This window comes from Camelus dromedarius, chromosome 8 (genome assembly GCF_036321535.1).
Source record: "Camelus dromedarius isolate mCamDro1 chromosome 8, mCamDro1.pat, whole genome shotgun sequence".
Taxonomy (NCBI): Eukaryota; Metazoa; Chordata; class Mammalia; order Artiodactyla; family Camelidae; genus Camelus; species Camelus dromedarius.
This window is the reverse complement of record NC_087443.1, coordinates 76,081,783-76,089,945: the sequence shown is the minus strand read 5'-3', so window position 1 is coordinate 76,089,945 and position 8,163 is coordinate 76,081,783. Positions and strand designations below refer to the sequence as shown.

General features: G+C 52.8%; 1 long non-coding RNA gene across 2 annotated transcripts; it reads right to left on the bottom strand.

Annotated features, from left to right (window-relative positions):
- Positions 1-281: 281 nt before the first annotated feature.
- Positions 282-7,917, bottom strand: LOC116155963 (uncharacterized). Of its 2 annotated transcripts, none has more exons than XR_010382063.1 (3): positions 7,664-7,917; positions 5,327-5,459; positions 282-986 (listed from the first exon to the last, which is right to left on the bottom strand). It is a non-coding gene; the product is annotated as an uncharacterized LOC116155963 (long non-coding RNA). The 2 variants fall into 2 exon arrangements; XR_010382062.1 differs by lacking the exon at positions 7,664-7,917 and adding an exon at positions 7,145-7,629.
- Between the last annotated feature and the right edge of the window lie 246 nt (positions 7,918-8,163).

Below are 8,163 nucleotides of genomic sequence, written 5' to 3'. Positions count from 1 at the left end.
TGTCTGTGTGCGGATTGCATGTTCCGCATGCCCTGCGACACAATCCAGGCCCACGGGGACTGAGCAGCACTGCCCCACGGTGAATGCTCCGGGGACATCTGGACAGAAACCCACTGGCTGGTTATGAGTATGTTGACACAGGTTCCCACTGTGGGGAGTAGCCAGACCCCAGAGAGGCAAGGGAGTTGCTTTGTATTTCAGACAATAATCAGTATTTTCTTGTAAAAATGATATATATTCATTATGACATTTCAAAGATTAAGAACAACTCCAAATCCTGATTCTGAGAAATAATGATTGCCAACTGCAGTGGCCAGAATATGGACCTCCCCAGAGATGCCCACATCCTTCTCCCCAGGACCTGTGAATACGGTGGCAAAGGGCACTTTGCAGGTGTGATTAGATTAAGGACCCTGAGTTGGAGACATTACCCTGGAGTCTCTGGGCGGGCCCAACGCAATCACCGTAAACGTAGAGACACTACCCATGGCAGGTCAGAGGGACGAAACAGACACTGCTCTGTTCTCCCTTTACAAACACAGTGAAGTGCACGTCTTCATCTTCAGTGTCAACCGTCTTCCCCAAGCTCCCCTCACATCTTTGCTCTCTCTTTGTTTTGGGTGATTTCCTCAAGGACTCCCAGGGGACTCTAGGGGTGGGTGCTGTTTTTCGTTGTCCCCCATGTGGCTCTCCACACTTCAGTAGAGTGCAGGAAGGATGCCCAAGTGACCTGGCAGAGTGTGCAGCTTCAGTTAAAATGCCATCGTGTTTCCTTTTCTTTCTCCAGAGTAGCCTGCTTCCCCTCCACCTTCAGCATTTAAAACTTGGGCTGGCTCAGAGTTAGTCTCCCCAAGTCACGGCCTGTCTGTGGTGTGGTTCAGTGATCTCCAGCCCTCTCCCGTCTCGGTCGCTCAGGTGCTCAGTCAGAGACAGCAGGAATGATGTTCTGGCAGTCTCTCTCGTCCCTTGCAGCCCTGGGTCTGTCTCTGCATGACAAACAGTGACATGACAGCCACCAGTTAATCACACACGCATGGTTTTGTGGACGAGACATCTGGTGTGGGCTTAGCTGGGTGTGTCTTCTATTCTAGGTGGCAATGTCTAGAGTCACTCGGTGACGTTCAGTTGGTGGCTAGCCTGGTCCTGGAAGGTCTGAGGTGGCTTCACACACCTGGTGGCTTGGTGGGGATGACTGGAAGGCTGGGCTCTCCATGTGATCCCTCTAGCTGGGCAGTCAGCTTAGGCTCCAAGAAACAGAAAGCACCACTGGAAATAATCTTTTAAAATCTAGGCTGGAACTGACATAGCATCACTTCCGCCATCCAGGGCCTAAGGGAAGGGAAAGAGATCCCCTTCTCAATGGGGACGTGTCTTAAGGATTTAAAGCTGCCTTCAATCCATCCATCCCGCTGCTCCCCCTGCGGGAGGAGTCGACCGCTTTTGTCTTGAAGAGCCAGGCAGTAAATATTGTCAGCTTTCCGAGGTGTGCAGTCCCTGTCACACCTGCTCTCCCCTGCCCTTGTAATGTGAAAACACACAGTAACATGTCAGTGAGTGAGCACAGCTGTGTTGCAATAAAGTTTTACTCATAAAAATGGGAAGCCGTCTGCGGGCCATAGTTTACTAACCCCTGTGCTGTAGGAACAAGCTGGGTCTCTTTGGGGACATTCTCCATTTCTCCTGTCACTTCTAATTCTAATCAACGGATCATTCGATAGGCCTTGAAGGACCAGGACTCTCTCTGAGGGACCCCGTGTCCTACGTGTGGCCCGAAGAGGTGTGTGTGCCTGGGCCCCCAGGGGCCTCCCTTGCTTTGGTCCAGACACCCTGGGGCTTGGTAGGTGAGCTTCTGTGCAGGTGTCTCCCCTCCCGTGCTGTGTGCCATCTGGGAAGCATCAGCCCTGCGCTCCCTTAAGACGAGGGGCGGGCCGGAGACTAAGCCAGGCCTGCGGGACTTTCTCCCCGGCTTCTAGATCTGGGCACAGAGCTGCAAGGATGGGCTTTTTTTTTGGATGGTGGGAACTTACTCATCCCAGTGGTCCAACCTCAGCAAACCTCTTGAGTAGTTCTCATTGCCTGGGGCAGAGATGCCCTGGGCTCTGCAGTGTTCCTGCCTCCATGTGTTCCTGGGAACATGCTCAGACTACACTTCCCAGGCTCCTTTGCACTTAGGCCTGGCTAGTGGGATGTGCATGGAAGTGATGTGTGTCATTTCCAACATGGTCCATTACAAACCTCCAACTTGTGGTCCTCACTCTGTTTCACCATCTAACGGTCGAATGGAGAGGATCCCAAGAACTCAGAGCAGGGAGGAGCCACAAGACGGAAGGAACCCAGATCCCCAGATGACTCTGTAGAGCAAAGGGCCCCACAGTCACCACCAGCAACCACCACCACCAGGACCACCACCACCAGCACCACCAATCACCTAGCTAGACCGTGACACCCTGAACTGTGTTAAACCCCTGAAATGTCGGGTTGCCACTGCAACAATTACTCTACCTTGGTTACTACTGGTTGTACCCGTTTCTGGGCCTCCAGCCTTTCCCTAGACTCCTCCCAATGACATTCTTTTATACTCAAGGTTTTCTACCCATGGCCATGTCTGCTGTTTGTAATCAAAGAAGCCTGCCGACAGGAGCTGGAAGGGGCCACAGAGACCCCGTCCTGAAACTCGGGTCCAGAAAGGAAACGTAAATAGCCCTAAATCACACGGATGTAAGTGGTGGAATGGAGCCTGGAACCCAGACCTCCTGACTCCCCATTCAGCCCCCTTCCCGTGGTCCTGGGATATGTCTTGCCCAGAACATAAATCTGGATTCCTGTGACGGCAGTGAAATGCACAGAGTCACCTCCAGGCATCGATTTTGCCCAGAGGACCCCGCGCCTGCACCGGGGGCTCTGAGCAAGGATCGATGGGGGTCTGGGTCCTTGGCTGTAAATCACAGCTGAGAGAGCAAAGCAGCCCTGTTTTCTAGCAGTAAATCCAGCCCCAGCTAGCAGCCCAGCTGTTCTCCTTCTTCTTTCACGACCCTACCTTGTAGATCAGAGTTTAAGAGAGAGACAGAGAGCGCATTCCTCACCTCATTTATTTTCCCCTCAATACATTAAAAAAAAAAACCCTTAAATTTCGAAATAATTTCAGATTCAAAGAAGAGTTACAAAGTTGGCACAGAGAGGTTCCGCGTCCCCTTCACCCAGCCTCCCTTGACATTACATCCCCCACCAGAGCACATTGACGAAAACTAAGAAACTAACACTGGTGCCCTCAACTACAGACCTCACCTGGATTTCCCCAGTTTTCCCACCTATGTCCCTTTTCTGTTCGAGGACCCCCTCCAGGACATGAGGGTCAATCTGTTACAGCTGCCCACTTTTCCTTGTTTTTTACAACCCTGGTAGCTTGGAAGAACATCAATCAGGCATCTGTAGGATGCCCCTCGGTCTTGTCAGATATTTTCTCACCTGTGGCTGTAGATTTGGGAGAAGACTATGCAAAGGAAAGGCAGCGTTCCCTTTGCATGAGCCCAGGCCGCAAGTGACATCAGCGTCATTTACTAAGAGTGGTGTTTACCTGGACCACTTGGGCGGGGAGGCACCTGCCAGGTTCCACCACTGAACAGTCACTGCTTTCCCTGCTCAGAACTCTGTCATAATCGAGCCGTGGTGCAGCCCACACTCCAGGGGAGAGGAGCTCTCCCTCAGTACTCCTGAAATGCGCTCTGTGACCTCAGCGGCCTGATGACTCCAACCAGCCTGTGCTCGGAGGCCCGAGGGGACCCAGGGCTGACGCCAGGGGCCCTCACGGCAGCCTACTCTCTCTTCCTTGCAGCTGTCCAGTTGCCCACTGGCTGCCCAGGGCACAAGGCGGAGTGGGCGAGAGCCAGGCTGAGAGCTGCCCTCTTGTTAAGAGCTTGGTGTAGGCTGCCAGGCTGGGGGACAGGTGGGGGCACCAAGGAGGTTTGAGGGTGATGGGGCCAATTTCTCCATCATGCCTCACCCCTGCCTGCAGCAGAGAGGCTCTGCTCCCCACTCTGGGTAACTCAGGGGTTCAGAGAGCGCACAGGTCTGGGGTGCTGGTCTTTTAGGGCTGCGATGTTTGGTCCCCTTCATCCTGCAGGGTTCTGAGTGATGAAGCGCACACACCAGGGAAAACAGCCAGGTGGGAGACAAAGGGCCCCTTTAAACATCACTGGGAAAATGCTGGATGCCCAGAACCTCTGGTGCAAAGCTTTGGTAAAAAGCTCCCTTGGAGAGAAAAGCTTTGGCTTGAGGGCAACTCATATTTTAGGGATCTAAGATTCTCAGGTGTGCATGGGGGAGGGGGTGAGGAGGAGGTTGGAGAGGGAGGAGGAGGGGGAAGGAGGAGTAGGTGGGGGAGGAGGCAGAAGAGGAGGAGGAGGGGACACTGTCTGTGGAGCAAAATCCTGGCACATAAGTTAAATCAGCCCACTACCCATCGAGCCACAGGTGGAGGGAGAGCCAGGCCTGCTTCTAGAACAGTCATTCTCAACTTTGGTTGCACGTTAGCACCTCCTGGGGAACGACAAAAAATACCCGTCCCCCAGGCTCTGCCCCTCAAAGACCATAATTAAATTTGTCTGAGCGGGGCCAGGAATCCAATATTTTTTAAAGGCTCCCCAGGCGATTGTCCAGTTGCACTGAGGTTGTAAACCACTGCTTTAAAACCTTGCTCCTCCAAGTGCGGTCCTCTGCCATCGCCTGGGAGACAGGCCAGCACAGTCCTGGGCTCCACCCCAGAGCAGCCGAGGTAGAATCCGCACCTTGCCGAGAGCCTGGGGCGGTTTGAGGCACGCAGGTAGGGGTGCTTCCTTCACGGGAGCAGGGGGGCCCGCTGTTCCCGAATGGAGGAACCTCACAAGGACACCCGGGAGCCTTCCCACGCAGGACGGCAGCAGAAATGTCGCAGATCCCCACCAAACAGGCTAGCCAGCCCTACTCCCCTGTGGGGGCAGCTGTAGGGTGGGGCTCAGAGGAGTGTCAGGGGTTCCCGTCAACATTTCTGCCTTGCGGGGAGAGGAAGAGTGGATGGAATCGTCCAGCCCTGCCTTCCTGCTGCCTGCAGCCGAGCACCGTGCATAACTGCCCCGGGCCTCAGGTTCCTTTTCTGTAAAGTGGAGGGAGTAACGGCCTGGCGGGTAGGGCCTGGATGAGAAGTGCTAAGCTCGTGACTGGCACTGGTGAGGGCTGGGCCAGGGCTTGCCTGGCACACTCTGCCACCTTCTTGGCCGGAATGGATCAATTTTTCACGCCTCTTGAACCATACCTCTACTGTGATCTCCTCCCGATTAAGTTTTAGCCTTACCTTTGAGGCTTCCAACTCTGCTAAGACAGCACAGGTCACATCTAGCAGCAGGCAAAGGTGGCAGCCTGGGAGGTTCCATACAGTGTTCGTGTCACCAGCTTCCCTACTCGGGGTGCACTTGGCAAAGACGCTCCTGAAAGATAACAAGAACAAATAGTTGGCCTACTGTGCCAACCCCTTCAGACCCACTATTTCATTTCATCTTCCCCAGAACTTTGTGAGGTGTATATTATCATCTGTGTGGGAAAGCTGCAGATCAGAGAGGGCAAGTGACCTGCCCAAGCTCACACAGCCATGAAGCCCAACTGCTAAGCTGTGACTGGATGGCATTCTGGTTCCATCTGACTCCGAATCCTGCTCTCTCACTCTCCTTGCTGTCTTCCCTTCTTTCCTCTCTTCCCTTGTTCTTTATTTCCACTCAAAGAAAATTGAATTAATTTTTATGAAAATGAAAAGTGATGTAATAGGAAGATACAGTTCCATCAAGAACTGGAAATCAATGCAACTGCCAGAAAATAATTTAATGATCTGTGGAGCCACACTCCACAATGATCCCAACATCTGTTGTGTAAAATACGCACGCGTGCATAGACATGACAGCTCAACGATGCCAGGGACTCAGGCCTGAGAGCTCCTTGGTGGGTGCACACACGCTGAGCTCCCTAAGACGCAGGAAGCTAACACCTAATGCCTGGGGAAGCAGGTCCTCCGTATTTGGGGCTGGCAGAGACTGGCTTGTCCTGCCTGAGGCCCAGAGCTTCCTACTCAGGCCATATGTTAGATTTCCAGGGCTTCCATAGCAAACTGGATGGCTTGAAACAATTGAAATGTATTTCCTTATGGTCCTGAAGGCCAGCAATCCCAAATCGAGGTGTCATGGCAGGGTTGTGCTCAGAGGGAGATTCCTCCTTGCCTGTCCCCCAGCTTCTGGTGGCTTCTGGCATGTCTTGGCTTGTAAACGCATCACCCCAATCTCTACCTCCATCTTCCCTCCATGTATGTCTGCATCTCTCCTTTCTCTTAGAGAGACCCCAGCCATTGGATTTAGGGCCCCCTACTCCAGTATGACCTCATCTTAACTTGATTATATCTGTGAAGACTTTATTTCCAAATAAGGTCACATTCACAGGTACCAGGGGTTAGGACTTGACAGATCCTTCGGGGGGGATATAATCCAACCTACCACACACTGTTCTGTCCCCACAGACCCCTGGAGTCCAGCTGAGGGGATCCAGCATCAGCTTCTCCCTGGGCCCAGGGGCAGCCCTCTCTCCTGCTGGTCTAGACCTGTCCCTTCGCTGTTCCCTCTCATCATTCTGTCACCTTTTCTGGCCCCCTGGCCTCCCTCAGAGCCCCCCGAGGTCAGCTGGGTCTGCCAGATGAGGAGGCTCAGCAAAGAGGATGCAACATCCAGCCCGCGTGTGCTCACCACACTGCTCCTTGGGGACCTGCCCAGCTGTCTGAGCGGGTCATACTCAGAACCCCATCTCATCGTGACATGGGGGATCATTGACTCCATTGCACAGATGGGGAAACTGAGGCTCAGAGAGGGCAAGTGACTTGCCCATTGTCACACAACTAATGAATGGCACAGTTGGGACCTGAACCCAGGTCTTCAGATGCTAAGTCCAGGATTACTGTCGCTTGGCTGCCTCTGTGACATCACGCGGAGGGGCCAAGCATCAGGCAGAGGAGCCTTCTGACCAGAGCAGGACCGACTGGCATTGATGCTGGAGACAGGGAGGTGGCCACTTCTCCCGCCAGCCCCCCATTCCAGGCCCCACGGAAGGCACATGGATCAGACGTCATGAGAATTACCTCTTTAGGAACATAAATACCCCAGCACCTTGCCTTTCAGCTTGTTACGGCAAGCTTTCCCCATTTTTTAGCATCTGCTCTTCAGAATGTTTCATGCCCTGAATAGATGGTAAGTGGGGCGTAAATCAGGAGCCAAATGCCAGGATTTGCCTTCTCGGTGTCTCTTTGCTGGGCTGCCGGGTGCGTTTGCTGCTGTTGGTCTAGTAGTTATTTTAACCGTTGCTTGGTTTTAAGGGCTGTTGATGTATCGGTGGCCTTTTTATATATGGTGGATCATTTGTGTGACTGATTCCACAGCTCATGCCACCCACTGAAAGACACCCCTGGAAACAGACCCAGCAACTGAGCTCGCAGGATGAAAACAAGTGCAGGGCAGCCCCGGCCTGAGAGGGAGGGCTGTGATTACAGCCCCCTCCGCAGCCGCGTGCGCAGGCCGATTGGCTACGGTTGCCGCGGAAAGAAAACGGGGAAATTGATAGAATTCAGGTGTCAGTCTTTGACATTAAAATCTTTTCTCACTCAGTAAAGAGTAAATGATGTGGACGGAGGTAAATAGCAGCCTGTGGCCAAATTAGACTCCAAGAAATGGTCTTGCCCTGCCTGTTGGAGTTTCAGCCACTGTGAGAATCCCTGGATAGACCTTGCAAGATGACTGTGAAAAAAAAGAGAGAAAGAGAGTCATTGTTCAGCTTCTAGAACTCAAATCGATCAAACAGCTCTGTAATGAGGGCTACTTACTCCCCATCACCCCGTTGGGACTGGTCCACGGCTGCTGTGTGTCATTGGCAGGTGACATTCGCTATCAGAGTGGATTTGCCCAAATGCCCAAGTTTACGGGGCATTGTCCCAGAGGCACGGACACAGGGACGCTTCTGTTTGCTCCAGAGAATATTCTTTTGCTCCAGGTTTAAACAATTCAGCACTTAGAGAAGGTGGCTCAATTCCCAGTTCTAACATAGTTCCTTTGATTTTTTTTTCTATTTTTCCCCCTTCCTCCTTTTCTTTAAAAACACATTATT